The sequence below is a fragment of the Pituophis catenifer genome, unplaced genomic scaffold (genome assembly GCF_029215685.1).
Source record: "Pituophis catenifer annectens isolate HBS135680 unplaced genomic scaffold, rPitCat1.0.hap2 SCAF_2, whole genome shotgun sequence".
In the NCBI taxonomy this organism is placed as follows: Eukaryota; Metazoa; Chordata; class Lepidosauria; order Squamata; family Colubridae; genus Pituophis; species Pituophis catenifer.
In genome coordinates this window covers 87,326,993-87,347,783 of record NW_027256882.1, presented here as the reverse complement: position 1 = coordinate 87,347,783, position 20,791 = coordinate 87,326,993, and positions in this window count along the sequence as shown.

Sequence of the window (20,791 nt, the reverse complement as noted above, 5' to 3'; positions counted from 1 at the left end):
TTAATGTCCTTTCCTTTCTCATACCTCTAGCTCTAACTGAAGCAGCATGAAGGCTTTCTTAGCTGTTCCAGCTTTAATGTGTTTTTTCTCTCTTTTTCAGACATTCTTAGGTCAAGTCACCTCGGGATTGAGGGAGAAAATAGGGAGTGCTAAAAATGCCACCTTGAGCTCCTGAATAAAAGGCAGCATATCAATCAATCATAGCGGTAAATAAACAGTAATAACCCCTCCCTTTTTACAACCCTGTAGTTCTTATTCAGGATAGAGTTGAAGCAACTGGATGGAGCTGAGCATTTACTGGCTGGATGCCCTTCCTGATGCCTATGCAGAGTTTGCAGTAGACATTTTCTCTTTGTGCCTTAGGAGAGAAACATCTGTCAGTATTTAGGATTGAACTCTCAATCTTTTGAATGGGAGGTGAGTGTCTTCACCACTAGGCCATCACAGTGCTCTAGAGGTAAATAATCAGTAGCCATGAATAACATCTTGCCTGCTTCATTGATAACTGCTGCTCATGGAGTAGGACTGGGACCTGACCAGCTCCTCTTGGCCGTTGCCTTTAGGGTATTCTACAGGTATAGCCCCCTCCTTCTGCAATCACTGGCCTTTGAGCTTGGCTTGTAAGAGATGCTGAATACCTCACTCCTGCCTTCATAATGCCAGTCTGCCTGCCTGTTTCACACATGTATCTTTTTTTTTTTTTAATTTGATTTATATGCCGCCCTTCTCCGAAGACTCAGGGCGGCTTACAATGTGCTCAGCAATAGCCTTCATCCTTTTGTATATTTATACAAAGTCAGCTTATTGCCCAAACTGGGTCCTCATTTCACCTACCTTAGAAAGGATGGAAGGCTGAGTCAACCTTGAGCCTTGGCGAGATTCGAACCCTGCAGTAATTGCAGGCAGCTGGTCTTAATAACCAGCTTAATAACAGGGTGCCTTAAACCCCTGTACTACCAAGGCTCCTCTTATGAACACAAATTGACTTGATATTTCACAACAGCTCTAAATCGATGTTCAGAAGTATCCTAGCTGACAGTTCCCAGAATAATAAAAGGTGAAGCAAGATGAAGGTCTTTTGATGCAGTCCCTCATTCCTCAGTCCCTGCATTGCTTCATGCAATCCCTCATCCACTCTTGTGACATGTCAGTGAGGGTACTTTTCTATAGGTACAATAGGTACAAAGGACAGCACCTGTCATCAGCCTTGCTATTGTTGCAGAAGGAGGATTAGCAAGAGGGATAGCACTATTATCCCAGTTCACGGATAACACATAGTTGATGGGTAACACGACCATCTGGAAGATCCTAGGGTGGCTGCAACCCAGCAGCTCGCTACCTCAGCGTTTTCGCCCTGGTGTCACCATGAGATTTCTCCTTGCAAGCGTAGAAGAATTCTCTGCTTTAGACCAAATGCAAGTTACTTGTCAGCAAAAAGAACGATCTGTCATTGTCAAATGGTGTCAGCTAAGGACAAACAGTCTTGCGAATCTATGCAATTGCTTTCACAACCCATAGTACTCATTTGTGAGCCAGTTCGGCATGGTGGTACGAATGTTGAACCAGTAATCGGGAGACTGTGAGACTTTAAGCACAGGAACTGGCTCAAGGATTTTGGGCAAGTTAATCTTTCAGCTTAACCCAGAGGTATGGAAAAAGAAAGAAAGAAAGAAGACTTATATGTACTCCGCATTGAGTTGTACAAAGCAGAAGTTTAGACATAAATCAAACAACAGTGCAATGAATTGCAACCTTGTTCAATGTGGTCACAGTATCAGGAAAAGCGAACTTAAAATTTCTAAACTTTGCTGCCACAGCAAAGCCATAACAGTTAATATAAGTAGAAACTCATTAAGGAAAAAATGGTTGGAAACAATAAGCAAAGCAAGTTAGAACACAAGAAAAACCTGCTGAATTGGACTAAAGACCCATTTAAACTGGTATTACAATTCCAGTCAGATATCACCAGGCAATTTATTAGTCTCATGTGCAATTAAGAACATTATTAAACCAATAGATCTTCAAGGCTATTTATTATTTCTCCAAGGAGGCATACTGTTAAGTAAGCATTTGATAAAACAGAGTGCTTCAGGCTTAGGCTTTATTTACCCTTTACATTTTTCGAATCCCAGCTAGGTCTTTTCAGTGTCCCTTGCAGAGTTGGTTCAGTATTGGAAGCAAGTCAGAGTGAGTGACTCTACCTTCCAGCTCCTTATAAAAACCCAGTTTCACCTATATTGAAACTGGACTTTTATATGGAGCTGGAACGTAGAGTCACTCACTCTGACTTGCCTCCAGTCCAGGGGTGAAATCCAGCCGGATCGCACGAACCGGTAGTGCTGGTGGCGGGAGGCTCTGCCCACCTGCCGGGACATCATTACGTCCTGTTTTTGACCCTCTGCGCAAACACAGAAGGATCTGCGCATGTGCAGAAGCATGCACGCTCACACTTCCGAACCAGTAGCGATGGTAAGTGCATTTCACCGCTGCTCCAATCCACAGTGTCCACGTGCTTCTCATTTTACTCTCCCTCTGCCTTTGTCAGAGATTCAATTTGAAAGTCTATGATATCAGGGCCTATTCTCACAATTCACTGTTCAGACTATTGATTGTCATGACTGAATGTTGCTTCTGATTGGCTCCAAAGATTCTCACAAACACAGGAAGATAGATGCCTTTAGATATACTTATGCACAATCTAATCTCATTTTCCTTTGCAACCTTAGTCATTCTACTTACTAAGTGAGAGTCATGTTACACTTAAACCAAGCAATAGCCCTAGAGCTTGTATTTTTCCTATTGTTCATAGGGCTTTTTCAACACTCTCCAGGCAACAGGTAGTTTTATTTTATACATAGCCCAATATTTGTTGTTTTACTCCTTGGTAATGTTTATTTTAAATACCTGTATCCTTGTAATTGTTTGTGATTGTTCCTCTTATAGAATGATGGTATTTTATTACTTTATGCTATTTCACCTTTTGATCTCTGTAAACTGAGAAGGGTAGACAATAAAGCCATTGTTAGCACCTGCAAGGCAGTGACTATCAAGGTGCAGAACTGCATAAAACCACAGGTACGTGACTACAGTGTCCTACAGATGGGGCTTCGTGCATGTATTTGCTCTGGCGCTTTTATAAAAAAGCCAAGAGGTATGTAAGGCATAATTGTATAATCCCAGAGTGCTTTAGGCATGGGCTTTACTCTTTACATTTACAGAAAAGAAAACAATTCAATGAAATACACAATTGGCTACAGGTCTATTTATACTATACCAAACAGGAGAGAGCAAATGTCCACACAATGACATTTTTTCCCCCTTCTATGTGAAAAGATTTCATTAAACCAGCTGCAGGTATGATCTAAGCCAACTTTGCACACAAAGACTGTTGACTGAATTTCTCAGGATTAATTTACGATTTGATCGTGCACTGATGAATAGATAGGGTTAGAGATTTATGATCACACAAAGTAGACTAAGATTCCTTTTTTTCCCCTTTCTCTCACTCCCTGTGTAAATTAAAACTACATGAACTCCAAATAGAAGAAAATAAAAGGTGTTTTTTTTTAAAAATAAATGGATATTAACTGTTGGATTGTATCCAGAAGGGAGTCATTGCTGAGCACATTGTAAGCCGCCCTGAGTCTTCGGAGAAGGGTGGCATATAAATCAAATTAAAAAAAAAAAGTCATGAATAAATGGCTTATTTTTATCATATCAATATGCCATTTTTATTGACTGGCTGAGACAGTTGCTTCTAGTGGATCATGAATGGAGTAAGTGTTAACCCCCTCTTGCCCTGCTGGACATTTCAGCAGCCTTTGGTATTGCTGAGTACAGTATTTTTCTGGACCATTTGTGAAGGATAGGAGGTAATGCCATTCTGTTTTGGTGATTTCATTTCTACCTGAGTGGAGAGATCCAATCAGTGAATGGGAATTTGGGTACTCTATTGATGGAGTGCCTCAAGGTGTGACCTTCTTACCAATACCAATACTGGAATAGCTCATTTATACTTTTATGATGGGCTCATGATGGTGATACCCAGTTCTATATGTCTACTGGAGGTTGTCAGGGCTTCTATGAAGACAAACTGATTTAAAATCAATCCCAGCAAAATGGAGTGGCTGTTGATTCCCAGCCTATATGTGGGATGATGTTCTTCCACAGAGGGCAGGGTAACAACTTGGAGGTGTGTGTCCTCCTCGATTGAAATAGAAGCCACTAAAGATGATCAGTCATGCTTGCAATTGATTAGTGGTATGCTTCTGAGTAAGGTGCTGATAGCTACTTGTCCAACCTGGACAACTGATGAGTTGAACGTCCTGCCTTATTATTAAAAACAATTAAATAATAATAATTAACATTCTATAGAAACATTTGTAAATGAACATTTACATTTGAGCCAAAAGATACCGTGTTTTCCTGAAAATAAGCCCTCCCCCAAAAATAAGCCCTCCCCAAAAATATTTAAATGCATGGTCTGGTTAGGGTTAGGGAGAAAGAGCTGGAAATCAGGTAAGACAGCAAGAGGAGCCCCATCTTGCTCCATGCACCTCAAAATAATAAGACCTCCCCCAAAATAAGGCCAAGCACTTATTTCAGGATTCAAAAAAAAATATAAGACAGGGTCTTATTTTTGGGAAAACATGGTAGAGATTGCACTTTAAAAGAGCCCAGGATTGCTATAGGTACACTGATTTTTTAACAAATAAAAAAGAGAGATAGAATTGGCTCTTGAACACTCATGACATTTTGAAAATTAAGGACAACCTCCAGTTCATCCAATATGGCTCTTGGATTAAAAAAAAAGATTCCCAACCATGTTGTAGGTTTAACTGAGCTCAGAAGGAGTACAATATTCCAATCTGTTGCAAGCAAAAGGAGAACCAGGATTAAAACGGCCATTTCATTGTTAAGGTTTAGTTTAACTACTCCTGGTTAGGGCCCTGCATTAGGAAAGGCTCAGAAACTCTTTTAGAAGGATTGAGACCAGCTGTATTGAATTAGTAATTAGGTACTTAAATGCACAATGATTAGGTAAAGGTAAAGGTTCCCCTCGCAAACATGTGTTAGTTGTTCCCAACCCTAGAGGGCAGTGCTCATCTCTGTTTCAAAGCTGAAGAGCCAGCGCTGTCCAAAGACGTCTCCATGGTGTGGCCAGCATGACTAAACGTCAAAGGCACCCGGAGCACTGTTACCTTCCCACCAAAGTTGGTCCCTATTTTTCTACTTGTATTTTTTACATGCTTTCGAACTGCTAAATTGGCAGAAGCTGGGACAAGTAATGGGAGCTCACCCTGTTACGCAGCACTAGGGATTCGAACCGCTGAACTGCTGACCTTTTGATTGACAAGCTCAGCGTCTTAGCCACTGAGCCACTGCATCCTTATGATTATAATTATAATGATTACAAAACTGTAAATGTTTCTTAGACTATTATGAGCAAATGGGAGCTGCAACAATTGGAACGTCTGGGTAAATGGTTATTCAAATTTTGGAATCTGTCATTTTGTACTGTAGTCAATTATTGTAACTTAAAGAGTCTGTATGAGATAGAAGTGATATCGCTGCCTTGCTGAATGTGAGCTTGGAGAAAGCAGCCCCAAGCAGTATGCGGGGGAATCATAGCTGGGAAAGGGAGAAGAATCTTAGCGATTCATAATAATCAAGAAAGTTACAATTTGACAGAAGGTCAAACAAATTGTATCTGCGTAATAAATGTATCCATAGCTAACAAACATAATTTATCCAATTAACCCAATTTTGTGGGTTCACATGACACATGGAACCACTAACAACCCACATGGGCTGAGTTTGCACAATATGCTAGATTAAAATGTGGCTAGGCAGTCTGTGGTTGAGTGTTATGCAAACGATTCAACTTCTGACAGCAGATCTGTCACATTCAAGTTTTTGATATAGGGTTGTCCATAGACCGAATGCATAAGGGCTGGCGTTCACTAAACCTGAATGGGAATTGTTGGGAATGTACATTTAAAAACAAACAAACAAAGGAAAACAGTCTTTACAAAAGATGAAATGAATCCTAAGTTACATAGTTGTTGTTGCTGTTGTTGTTAGTTGCAAAGTTGTGTCCGATCCATCACAACCCCACGGACAACATTCTTCCAAGCCTTCCTGTCCTCTACCATCCTCTGGAGTCCATTTAAGCTAATGCCTACTGCTTCAGTGACTCCATCCAGCCACCTCATTCTCTGCCATCCCCTTCCTCTTTTGCCCTCAGTCTTTCCCAGCATTAGTCTCTTCTCCAGTGAGTCCTTTCTTCTCATTAGGTGGCCAAAATATTTGAGTTTCATCTTCAGGATCTGGCCTTCTAAAGAGCAGTCAGGGTTGATCTCCTCTAGGACTGACCGGTTTGATCGCCTTGCAGTCCTAGGGACTCGCAGGAGTCTTCTCCAGCACCATAGTTCAAAGGCCTCAATTCTTTGGCGCTCAGCCTTTCTTATGGTCCAATTTACACAGCCATACATTGCAACTGGGAAAACCATAGCCTTGACTATACACACTTTAAGTTACATAGAAGGATTCAAAAATAATTTTAGAAGACCCAAATCTGTTCCAAACTTAGAAGGACCCCTTGACTCCTTTGAGGTTACATTGAAACATACCTGTAGAAAAAAGCAGCAAAACAAAGCAGCAAACATACCTTTGAAAAAAAGCAGCAAAAGAGTTTTGCTTCTCTTCATCTGGGAGAAATAGCCATACCTATTTGTTCTCAGTGAAATGGACGGGCTGATAGAGCAACATGGCTCACTGAGGTGCTTCAAGTCCACAAGGTGAACCAGTTAGTCTAGGTGACTTGCAGATCTACATCTCCCAGATGAAGCCTTATATCAGTGGTGGGTTTCAAATTTTTTTACTACCGGTTCTGTGGGCGTGGCTTGGTGGGCATGGCTTGGTGGGCATGGCTTGGTGGGCATGGCAGGCGAAGGATGCTGTCAAATCGCCATTCCCTCCCCACTCCAGGGGAAGGTTACTGCAAAATCCCCATTTCCTCCTGATCAGCTGGGACTTGGGAGGCAGAGAATAGATGGGGGCAGGGCCAGTCAGAATTTTTACTACCGTTTCTCCGAACTACTCAAAATTTCCGCTACCGGTTCGCCAGACCTGGTCAGAACCTGCTGAAATCCACCTCTGCCTTATATTCAAGCAATTAACTCTTGACCTTAAAAGTTTCAAGAGCCAAACAAAAGAAAAAGAAAAGAATGGGTTGTTCTTGTACAAAATTGTGAACCAGTCTTTGAGAAAGATGCCAGGTTGATTTAAGTAGAATTATATGGATGCCATAAGGCTCTGGGTTATGGCCACATAATCTATAGAAAACCAAGTTTAAATATAAAAGCCATCCCAAAAGTATAGAGAGGTCAATATGGAAAAATTAACAAAATAAATCCTGGCAAATAATTATGCAACTGTATAGGGGAAAGGGGAAATAACTGCTGACTTTAGTTACTGCAAAAATGGATGAAAATAATAAAGTAAACATATTTTAATTTTATCTGGATGCTGACAATACCAACCTTATACAATTCCTTAAATATGTTTGCTATGCTGATCTCATTGGGATCAAGAGAATTGAACTCAAGATGATGTTGGGGGTGGTATAACAAAATCCTTAAAATTTAACCCACTCTCAGTCAAGGGGCATCTTGTGTAACTTTGGGAACATTATAACAGCAATAAACAATATATTGTGTTCTTCTGGGCCAAGAGAACCAATATGATTCAAATTCAAAATGCAATTTTTGACAGATACGTATCTTCTTGAATAAAACAACATTCTATATGCTTAGGAAAAAAATCAGTATAGCTCAGACACATTTATATAACTTCTGTGAGAACCAGGCTTCTATAATGTATTTATTTATAACATTTGAATAGCCACCATTTTAAAACCAGACTCTGGTTGCTTATAAACTCTTTGAGCTGTGTTGAAAATTAACTCTCTGCCTAATTGAATCTAATCTCATTGAACTGAATGTAAATGAATACACCAATCCCACAGAAAAAAAGCATGAACTCTGCATAATTGGAGACACTTAAAAAAAAAAAACCCTGCTCACAGATAGATTCAGTCCAGCTAGTCCTCCAGCTATTGGATAAAACAGTATCATTTTGTGGCACAAAACTATTTATTCAGGTACATTGTCTACCTGGATGTTTTGAGGTAGATGACAATACTTTTTTCAACAACAAAGGAAGACATTGGGACACTGCCAGTTTTTTCTCCATCTCCTAATCACATACAAAACATTTTTGAAATGTGTTCTAGCTTTGTGACTTTCCTGCATAGACAAAATTTTCCCCTAAAGATAATACTGAGGGTAAAACACTACCACCACCCCATTCTCACATGCTTGAATCTCTAGGAATCAAAAGCCTAACCATCAAATCCATAAGTCTTCTTGCCATGCTTACAAAACCATCAACAATGCTTGTAAAAAAGCTCTACAATTTCATTTTTGTGAGGAACTTCCTAAAGCAAAACCAGAAAAACAAGTTTGGAACTCAAAAAGGGGAAAAAAACCCCTCCTCTCTCGCTCGCTCTCTCACACACAAAAAGAGTTTTGATTAAAGACTTCTGAATACTAAACAAAAATATTGGAAAGCTGTCCAATTGAAACCACACACAGAAGAGTGTAGTAATGCAAACCTGAACGCAGCTCACCGTGACACATGGCGTGACTAGAAATCAAAGCAACCAAACCCTGGGAAAGTGTCATGAAACCAAGATTCTATTTTCTAAAAACAATAAACTTTTAAAATCTGACCTTATTTTATATTCATATGAATAAAATCTTTAAAAACTTTTGTAGCTCCATGGGAGGCTGGAAGGGAAAGTGGGTTGCAGTGTCATGCTCTTTTCTCAAGATAGTCTAAGCCTCAGTTTTTCAGAGTAAGTAAGTAGTAAGAGCACACCTAGAGTACTGCATCCAGTTTTGGTCACCACACTATAAAAAAGATGTTGACACTCTAGATAGAGTGCAGAGAAGAGCAACCCAGATGATTAGAGGACCGGAGGCTAAAACATACGATGAAAGGTAGAAGGAACTGGGCATGGCTAGTCTAGTGACGAGAAGGACCAGGGGAGACATGATAGCAGTGCTCCAATATTTGAGGGGCTGCCACAGAGAGGAGGGGGTCAACCTATTTTCCAAAGCATCTGAAGGCCAGACAAGGAATAATGGACTGCCATCTGTCAGAAATGGTGTAGGTTCTCCTGCTTGGGCGGGAGGTTGGACTACATGACCTACAAGGTCCCTTCCAACTCTGTTAATCTGTTAAGAGAGCTCTTACCAGATTATAGAAAGCTGACTTTGGGGTGGTCAACTCTTGACCATCATTATGATTAGAGGTGAATCAGTTCTTCAATAAGGTATACTGCATATGACTACAGTATAAACTCCTAATGTAATATGGTTGGCATGCACATTCATGAACAACATTCTTTTTTATTTTATTTTATTGATTTTCTATTAAATACATTTCTTAGTGCTTAATAAACACAGTGTTGTCTGGGTATTTAATTTGCTTAACAATACAGATCACATTCTTAATCTCTGCCCCTTTTTCCCAGCCATTGGTAAAATAAATTCCATGTTTCATTATATTCTCCATCCTCTTTCTTTTTAATTTTCAATGTCAATCTATCCATTTCTGCACAATCTAGCATCTTCTTGACTATTTCTTCATCTTGCGGTATATCTTCATTTTTCCAGTACTGTGTGAAAATCATCCTCGCTGCTGTTAAGACATGTAATATTAAATACAAACATTCTTAATAGAGAAGAAGAAATCCTTCCTTCCTTCCTTCCTTCCTTCCTTCCTTCCTTCCTTCCTTCCTTCCTTCCTTCCTTCCTTCCTTCCTCCTTTTCCTGCTTGCAGAAGCCAAATTTATATTATCTCAACTTGGAAGAATCAGCACTAAAATGGTCTTTTTATCTCCTTCTCTTCCTTAGCACAGATCATACATAACCACAAATGTATACGCTTTAACAATAATGACTGCCCCAAGTTATTCCTCTGTCTCTGACTAGGGATGAGGTGACTCCGGAGGCAGAATTGGCTCCCTTTCAGAATTGTCTCCAGGGTCTAAAGATAGGCTTAGTTTCCCACATGTGACTCATTTCAGGTTTGGCCAAAACTGCCATTGGAGGGGCTAAATGTCAAAGGCTAAATGTCTCTCCTCTTTCCCCACTTATGGTTCATCCTACACTTTGTGGGCTGACCAGGAACAATGGAGTCAATGGCAATGTTCTGAGCAACAGTGGATAAAATTTGAAGTTACAGGATTTCTTCTGAGTTGTTGTCTTTTCTTAAATGCTCAAGTTCCATCAAACAGATTAATAAGAAAAAATTATGGCTTAGAGCCCAACCGTATACTTAGAATTAACAATAAAGAGCCTTATGACACCTTAAAGACTAACAAATGTACTATTGTGCAAGTTTTGACGCCAGTAAGACTTTTAGTTGCTTTTTCTGAAAGAAACTAACATGGTTACTCCCTTCTGGAAACTTTGAGGCTTTTCAGATCAGTAGTCCATCTGTTTCTCAAGCTTTTGCAACACCCATTTAAACGTATTTGGAATAGATTTGTGCTGTTTATTTTTCCACATCTAAGCTAATATTCATAGTGTTATAATCATGAGCATAATTAAATTTTGGGGAGACCGTAGGTAAATCAGTTTTACTTTACTTGTTTTTAAGTTGGCCAATAGCTGACTGTTCTTCTGGTCTCATCCCAGTAGATAACTAAGTTGAGAATTGACAAAAATATCTTCATACCTGCCCTTATAAAAAGAAAAAAAAATGCTAATACCATGCATTTGTCTATATTGGTTTCATGGTGTTTGTGTGTTGTATTTTCAGTCAGAAAGACTGAGGATCTGTACAGGGCAGATCTCTGATCATAAAGCAGCAATATTGCATTCAGAAGCCCTTTTGAGTAACTATGATCATGGTGGCAAGGGGACAAACCAGCATTCAGAAGTCTTTCCTAGTATTTATTTATTATTTATTATTTATTTATTATTTTGATTTATATGCCGCCCTTCTCCGGAGACTCAGGGCGGCTTACAATGCGCTAAGCAATAGCCTTCATCCTTCTGTATATTTATACAAAGTCAGCTTATTGCCCCCACAATTGGGTCCTCAATTTACCTACCTTAGAAAGGATGGAAGGCTGAGTCAACCTTGAGCCTGGTGAGATTCGAACCTGCAGTAATTGCAGGCAGCTGGTCTTAATAACAGGGTGCTTTAGACCACTGTACTACCAAGGCTCGTTAATGTAGCTGTAACAGTGGCAATATGACACTAAACTGTGTTTAAAAACATCTCCCGGTGAATTGGTGGATATTTGGCAGAGTAAGGAAGATCAGTAGTGCATATACGATTGCTAAGATATTGAAAGCCAAATCACTATTGGCTCTAGAAATGTAGCAGAGGTGCTCTGAACTTGAATTTCCAATGGAAAACAGAATTTTCATTATTGGAGGAAATGCTAAGGTAGACATATATCCGGTTATGTCCAAAAAAAGCTTCTCTGTCAAACCAATAGCTGGGGCATTTTATTGGGAAAAAGGCAACTTAAAAATGTCTTAGATGTAAGTAAATGTCGCACTGAGGAGTTATGCTCTTCTTTTCTACTTTCCCCAATTGGCCTGTTTTCAATTTTTCTGCTGGCAACTGGACTCTTGTGCAGAATTCCCATTTACCTATCCCAGCCACTAGATTAAATTAAAAAGATGAATTCCTTTCAGGGAGAAAGCAAGGGATGGGAAAGGGCCATCTGACGATCTCTTCAGTTTTTTTTTATTGAAAAGTTTTTACAAACATTTTAACCAAGTTTTTGAGCCCCACCTCCCTCCCCATTACCCCTCCCTCCCCTCCCCCTTCTCCCCCCCCCCCCCGACTTCCCAGAGCGAAATACAGGGTATTTCATTTAGCAATCTTAATCTAACATATGCTAACTATCTATAAACTCTTTTCATCCCTTTTTCACTTTGACTCCCTATTTACATAGCTAAGTAATAACATATCTTCTTAAATCCAAATATTCATTCATATACTGTTTGAAACTTTTTAGTCCCATATTTGTTTTGAATATGTTTTGAATTTGTTTTGATCTCTTCAGTTTTTGACTTCTGAACATGTAAAGGCGGCTGTCTCCCAGCATAGATAATGCACGACATACATACGGCATTAAACTGTTTTCCATAAACCCAGCATGCTCCACCTGTGTTGACCAAACTTCCACCAGCTAATCCCAGCTGTCACTGCCTGTGATTGCTGGGAGGAGAGGGAGTCATAATTCAATATATCTAAAAGGTTAATAGTTGGTGAAAGCTGGCAGAAAGGACACTGAGGTTTTTTGGTTTCTATACATACAGAGACCTACCTGCTGGCCAGAGTTAGAAAAGCAAAGCCACAGGCAAGTTTCTTGTCAAAATCACGCTATTATTATGTCACAATCATTTTATTATTATGTCCTTTTAGAGCAGACTGGAAGAAGAAAGTGAATTTCAGAAATGAGCAACTGAGAAAACCTTGGCAAGCAGGCACCTCATGTTTTGCCTATTGCAAATTTCTTGCAAAGATCTGAAATCTGGTTTTGCACCATTATTCCTCTTTTGCAGAAGACTCAAACGCTTGAAAAGCCAAGTACAATTTACAGGAGGCAAATTGCTTAGTTTCTTGGAACATAAAACGGCCAGCGCATTTTACACTACAGATCCTCATTAACAAACATGGAAAAAACAAGTGGAAAATATTTTCTTCCTTTGCTGGCTTCAGGAATGGAAAAAAAAAAAAGATGCAAAAAAAGTCTGACTTCAGCTAGAGTCCTCTGTTCAGCTATGAATTCATTCCAAAGAGAAATAGAAGAAAGCGATGACTTCATCTCATCACTATGCTATGGAACACATATGAATAATCAGTGGACAGGAAGAAAAAGTAAAATTTAGACTGTAGGTGCAGCCCAACCCCTTTTGTCCAAGACATTAATGATTTACTCAGCCTTTGTAAGAGTCCCATTATTTCCCAGGAGTAGTCAATGACTCAGCAATTCAGTGTATTTTTTTTTCTGATGACTTCATCACATAATTATCCCCAGAACCAGCAACCCCCCACCCCTTCTCAAGCTTTAGAAATGGATGACTCGGTTGGACAAACTTCTGGCTGTTCTCCCTTCATACCTTCCAATGATAACGTGCCATACCATTTGTTATGTGGTTCACACAGTTAGTGTGAACTTGAATAGGCACCCACACAGTGGAAAGGATACGTATTAACATAAAATACATGCTATTTTATAATATCTACCCCACAGTCGACATTATGACTTTAGTACAGCAATCATCTAGCTCAGGAAAGTTCATATTCAAAGAATCTGTGAAGGCTATATTGATTTAGAAACCTTAAGACTTCTTGTATGTATAATATAGTTTATGTTGATACTTAACCAAAGAAGTGATGGTGCTTGCTTGATAATCCCTTAAAAAAAACCCTCAGATGCTTTAAACTATATAGAAGATATTGTACTATAACAATAAATGTTCTGAAGAGGCTTTGAAGAAAACTGACAGTCTATATTTGCTAAGGAGGGCTGCCAAGGATTTTTGGGTTATAGGAATGTGTTCAAGAGACTAAAGATGACAAAGAGACCAGGTGCATGACGAATACATAGCGATCATAGATAACATCTGATATATGTATATGTCTTCCCTCCCTCCAAAGTATGCTGTCAACTGGCTGGTCCGCATAAATTTATTGTAAGACGATATTTGGTAAATTGCCAGATTATGATTATTATATTATTTATGTTAATACACCCCTAGTCTTTTTCGTTTGTTATCTTAGGGTCCTTTAAACATAGGTTTTAAACCAGCAATGCTTTTGTGTGTTTTTGATGTTCACAGAATGGGCCAACATCCATCTTTATGATTGCAGCTATCACAGCAATGTCTGTTGAAAGGAAACCATGCATGCCCTCTTCAGCTGGGGCAGATTAGGCTCCCGTCGCTCCAGCCAGTCTGACTGAGAGGTGGGAATTATTGCCCAATTCATGTAGAAGAAGTTTGATTATACACGTTTACAAGGATGTAAGCATTAATTGTGTTATATCAGAATCATTCCAAGTTAAATTGGTATAGGGTTACAATCATCATGGTCTTGGTATTTCAAAACTGCTAGGTATGCAGTGGCTGGACTAGCATTTTTTTTCTTCTTTTATTTTCAAAGTGCTTAACTTTGCTGTGTTTGCAAAATTTGAAAAGGAGTGGAGAACAAAAAGAAGAAACTTGAAAAGGCTACAAAATAGGTTAGGAGATTCAAAATAAGCAAAGGGAGAAACAAGTTGAAAGGAAGTTTCACGGAGTTGAAATTGATGAATAGAATAAAGAAGGAAGGATGACAGGTGGTGTGAAAGGCTTCTGCAAAAAAAAAAAAACATGCTACTAGTATAGGTGGATGCTGCAGCAAAGCTAGCAACTCTTTGAAGGGAAAATAAGATGCTTCCTAATGGGAAAAATGTGCATATCTGGACAATGCAATTACCTGCTTACAACTGCTTGTTCAGATAGACATGGTCAAATACATGCCTGGCAACAGAATGATGGCAAGATGCTCACAGTAGCAGTAGAACTAACCTCATGCATTTCTATTTGACTGTTTTAGGGATTTTCTAAGTAGTGCTATTTCTGAGGAAGGTGTCTGCGGTCTTCAAGTCCATAGAGTACTGTCAAGGCAGGATGTAGTGTTAGATCAGTTGGACGCAGTGCAAATTATTTTCACTCACTGTAAGAAAGAATAGTTTGGAGGTACCGTGTTTTCCCGAAAACAAGACCCTGTCTTATATTTTTTTGAACCCCAAAATAAGCGCTTGGCCTTATTGCCATGCTCTCAAAAGTCCGATTGGGCTTATTATTAGGGGATGTCTTATTTTGGGGAAAACAGGGTATATCTCTAGGGTAGCTCCCTATACTTTCTGATCTTGCTGGACCCAGCCGGTCAGAGAACTGCTGCTACTGTCTGCTACCAGATAAGCCTGTCAAGAACCACTAATGGAAAAGGGAATGCCCCAGAGATTTCTCTGCTTAGCCATATCCACTGCAATGCAGCCCTTTAAGTAGCTGTTGCTGATAGACTTACAAACAGAACATCAGCAATGAAAGTCTAGCAGTGTGCTTTTAATGGTGCTCTCACGGTGAAGTCTCCCAAGTATTCTACATGCTTATAAGTTCTTCTTACCGAGGGAGTCTGAGAGCTCAGATATCCCAGACTTAAATAAATAAACACCTCCCTCTCCAGCTTCTGCATTCCATATTTCAGAAAGGATACATTTTAATTGGTAGCTCCCCAGCAACCATGGACTTCAATAAAGAGCCATTCTTTCTTGCACCACCATTGATGCTATTATGCGGGACTTTGCAGACTTAAGGTAATTAATACAGGTTGACCTAATGGAGTGGCCTCGAATTGTTACCGGTGCCAAGTGTTTGCCATGGTGAATGAGAGGCACATCCAATTATGAAAACAGCAAGGGTTGTTTTGAATAACAGCTGGGAACGGGGATGATCTAATAGACACTTTGGCTAAAAAAAAAAAAAAGAGTTAGGACTGAGTAATATTATGATTATCCTCTGAGCTCTGGATCATTCCCATTTCATCCAGGGTGTTCTGTTTTTGGATGCAATCCACTATGACGACTATGTGTTCTACTTTACAGAGGACAGTCCTCTGGCTGAAGGCATCCTATATCTAGAAGGTCACCCAATCCAGTCCATTGAAAATAACCAGGAGACAGAACTTGAAATTGACCAGTTGTGTCAATTTCTGTGTCGATTTCTGAGTGCCTGTCTTGTGGAACACCATCCCTAGAAATCCAGATGACCCTGACCTTGCTACCATTTCATGAGGCTCTGAAGACCTGGCTGTTTCTCCAGGCCTTTGGGTCAGATTAGGCAAGCTCTTTAACAGATGAGATTTTAGGGCTGGACCATATTATTGCCTCAGGCATTATGGGTTATTCTTTTTAATTGGTACAATTTTTAAATCCGTTTCTGTGAGATGGGTAGCCATATAAATGATAAATGATCAGTATGGACAGTAAGAGTCAGCAGACTCTCAGAGCATCATTATCTCCCACCCTACAGCTAAATGTTTGTATTACTATTTAAATTATAAATTATTTTAAAATTACATCTATAGATTCATGTTTGTTTGTTTGTTTGTTTGTTTGTTTGTTTGTTTGTTTAGTTAATACAAATCATTATCCTTAATACAAATCATTATCCATTATCCTTTTTTAACCTGTTTTCCTTTTGGACATGTGTGTTGATTTTATCATTTACTTTTTCTTAGCACCATCAAGTAGCTATCGTATGCCAAGCACATTGGAGGAGCATCAAAACAAAACCTAAGAGCCGAGGTGGCGCAGTGGTTAGAGTGCAGTACTGCAGGCTACTTCAGCTGAGTGCTAGCTGCAGTTCGGCAGTTCAAATCCCACTCGCTCAAGGTTGACTCAGCCTTCTATCCTTCTGAGGTGGGTAAAATGAGGACCCAAATTGTTGGGGGCAATATGCTGACTCTGTAAAACCGCTTAGAGAGGGCTGTAAAAGCACTATGAAGCGATATATAAATCTAAGTGCTATTGCTATTGCTATTTTTTTTCTGGAATGGTTATTTTCTCATCCTAGTCCTGTGCCACTGACAGTATCCTGAACTTCAACCTTTTCTTTTCCCCTCTGTCTCTATGATCTCTCTCAAATTTAGTCCATTTCTTTGGTTCCCTCTTTGTATTTAAAAGTTAACCCCTTTACGGAAGAAGATAGGTAAAGATTAAGAAGCAAGTTAAGGATTGGTTCAAGTGGATGAAGCATTATAAATGGAATATTAGTTTGTGTTTCAAATGCTGAGTTTTTATAGATAAAATTTACAGAGTAATTGGTGATAAGATTATGGAAATGAGAAGAAAATGCAATTAGAAGCTCATGCATATTTAAATTGAATTTGTTGCAAGTGACCCATTGGAACCTCTAAGCACTTACTTCTTACTACCAGATGCTACTGGGTTTCTATAATGCTAACATGCCATTAAAAGCATTTGTCTCTTGATTTTTCTAGGTTGGGGTTTTTTTTGTAATTCTTTTGTAACTTGAGCTATGACTGGGTTCTAGGGATGTAGGCAAGAAGTCTAGGTAAACAAATAAAAACAAAATGTAGTGTTGGATTTATAGATTTTATAAAGAAGTCATCCAGTGATATGCCAGTTTGAAAAAGTAATTACCCTGTAGGGTCAGTAACAGGTAGCATAATTTTCACTTCAGTTAACTATCCTGAGATTTCATAAACTCACACTGCTGAGTGGGAATTTTGGCCCACTTCTTTATGGCAAGCTGTTTCACTCCGGTATCATTTGAACTGAAGGCCTTCTGCCCTAAAGTGTTCATTTCAGGTCCTGTCAAAACTTTTCTAGGGGGTATAGATTTAGACTTTGACTCTGAACCTTGAACATCTTCTTCCATTCTCTGGTGACTTGTTTGTATTCTTGGGATCATGGTCTTGCTCCTTTGCCCACTTCAGCTTCAGTGGATACACAGATGGCTTAATATTGTGTACAATTCCTTGATATAAACCAGAATTCATGTTTTCTTTACTTTAGTGACAACAAGTTGTCCAGTTCTTGAAGCAGCACAGCATCTCCAAACCGTGACACTACTACCTCCACATCTGACAACTGGTATAGTTGGTATTGTCAGAAGTTCTTATTGAGGAACACAATATTTGATTTCTGCTAGATATAAACACTGCATATAACAACAACATTTTTTTAACCTTCTATCCATAGAACGGTAGTCACCTAAGTGCTTTTTAGCAAGCTACAAACAGGCATCATATTTTTCATAGTAAGCAATGATTTCTAGGTTGCTGTTTTCCTGTGAATCCCATTTTTACCTAGTGCTTTTCTGATAGTAACATTATGAACATTGGTTTTAGTCTACAGATCCCTGAATGTTGTTCTGTGCTTCTTTGTGACTTTCTGGACCATTTTATGCTCTGTTGTTGGAATGATTTTGACAGGGCAGCCACCCTTGGTAAGATTCACTGTTGTCTCAAATCTTCAAGAGTATGGCCTGATGCGCATGACTAGCTTGCCACAAGACAAGTATGGAGTTTTTTGACAAGATCTCAAAAGCTGGAATGCACAACAGTTGTTTTCTATCCACCCCCAGTACACCAGGAAGGCAATTGTGCCTGTCTTTTTCTGCTTTTTGTCAAAAGCAATGGGTTTATGTGTGTGTGTGTATGTGTGTGTGTGTGTGCACATGGTTTTAAATTTGTGTCTGCTCAAGCAGTGCTTTCTGGTTCACCTGCAGCACTTAATTTAATTGTAAGCAAGCATCATTTCTCCAATTGGCTCCTAGGCACTTTCAGTCACTTGCCCTCCAAAGCCACTTTTCAAATGAAATTCCCCAGTGAAAAGCAGAGCTTTTTATTTATGTTTTTTTTTTTTAAAAAAAACAAGTTTACAAATGAAAGAGTGAAAGGATAGATCTGCCTTTTTATTTATTTTATTTTATTAAATTTGTAGGCAGCCCATCTCACTCTGCAAAGTGACGCTAGGCAGCTTATACATCCATTTTCAGCTCAAGTGGTACAAAAAGTAAAAGTAAAATGATTATATATTTTACTAGTTCAAGCTGGGGGCAGAAATGCAGGAAGAGGTTGAAATCCAGATAGGAATTTCTTAAAATAGCTTCATGTGCAATCAGATTGTATGTGGAAAAAAAAAATAGTTTAAGACTGCAGGCAAAGTTGAATATTCTGGGGCCAATGCAGCTCCAGAGCTTTAGTAATCATTTTGTAAATTTTCCAGACCAAGAAATACGAATTATTTTTTAAAAGGTCTTCAAAATTATCTTTTGAGTCTCTAGAATCTCTGTAGTGAGCTTTAATATCAGGCAGAGGTGGATCAATTTATTATCCTTAATTTGAATGGATTGCATTAGAGGGCTGATGATTTTTACAATCGACATATTGAATGCAGAACTTTTTGTTTTATAATATAACTGAAGAAGCTAACATTATTATTGGTTCCTTTCATGTACCAGTAGCACCTACATAAAGCTCCAATAACATTCACTAGAGAAGATTTGTAAAAATTCATAAAATCTGAAAGGGGGCAAATATTTTTTTGTTCAGTTTCATTTTTTTCACACTGCCTAGATTCCCCTGCACTGTTCTAACTACAGTTTGGCCCCCATTCTCAGGAGGGATTAACCAAACATTGTTATATTTTGACAGAGCAGCCATTCATCCTTACTCCCAGAAGTTCTATTTACTGTTCTACAAATATATAGTTACTTTTTGAAAACCTCCATTGTGCCACAAAGGTAGAAGCTTCAGATTTATTTCAGACCTCACTAGATATATGCAGCCCCCCCCCGCCTCCGCCCCCAGATTTCAGGCTTGTAGAATCTAATTTGCTTATATATTTGTTTTAGCAAACTTCAAGAATCTATCAACCAGTGTCTCTGCAAAAATAAACAAAACACCATAAGTCTGGGTCCAGGATGTTTGTTCTGTATACCAGAGAAGAATGGAGTCCCCTGCCATTTTACACAAGAATCAGCTCCTGGTGATTCTCAAATTGTCTTCCATTTCAAGAGCATAATTTGACAGAGGGGAAGTAAATTTGTTGCTTTGGTTAAACAAGGAATCAAATTTCCATGCCAATCAGCTGCACAACATCCAGAACATCCCAATTCATAAATCCAGATCTCTGTTTCTGTCCTTAAGTATTCTTCATATCAGTGGGAACATCTGATGCCTTATATATATATATGGTGGCCTTAGTAATACTGATCTCAGTCCCACATCCTGAAATGTTGCTGCGGAATGTTGCTTTGGTTAATGAAGACAATGCATTTCTTCTTGAAGCCATTAATATATCACACAATAATGTAGCTGAACATTTCAATCCACCCTTATTCTTTGTGTCAATATTACAACTTGGGGAGCAGGAAGGTAATTCCTGTAATCCCTGCAAATTTGTAATAAATACTTGATATAGATGGATAAAACTAGTAGTACAGTAAAGTAGATCCATTTGCAGGGAGCTACCTAGTTGTCTGTTCATTTTCTGTATTCAATAGTTAATTTTACAAATAGTTGGTCTCAAAACAGGTGATTTAATGTGCCCAGAAGAATTCACCAAAATACATTTGGAGTGTATACAAGACAACCCAAGTTTTAGAATACATTGGCCTGAAGCATTTCAGGTTGCGATGTAGATAGTATAGTCCAACTTTCATTAAAACAAGATGAGGAAAAAATGTTACTGTATTTTCCCATAATGTAGCACAGAAGAAAAATCACAAACAGCTGCATTTTTATTTGTATGAGATGCAATATGAAGAGAGGTAGAATTATGCAGGGCTGAAGCTGCCTAAATTTCAAAGAAATCAATGTAGAGTTTCTTTGAGTTACATTTTCTTCATAAATAAAAGTACCAGTAACTTTATTCTTTTGTGAGAAAAAATTAATTTTGTAGCCATAGTAGTTCCTATGGTGGAGAACATTCATTGCATTGCAGAGGATCAGAATGAGGAAGAAAAGCAGAGATGAAAAGGAAAGGTTTTGATGTTTCTAGAAGGTGGCAACGATTATTGAAAAGACCTGAGGTGGAACTCCAGGGGATTTTGCCCCCCCCCCCCACACAAATACTGTGATTAGATATCAGTACTATCTAATGCTGTGGTATGATCAT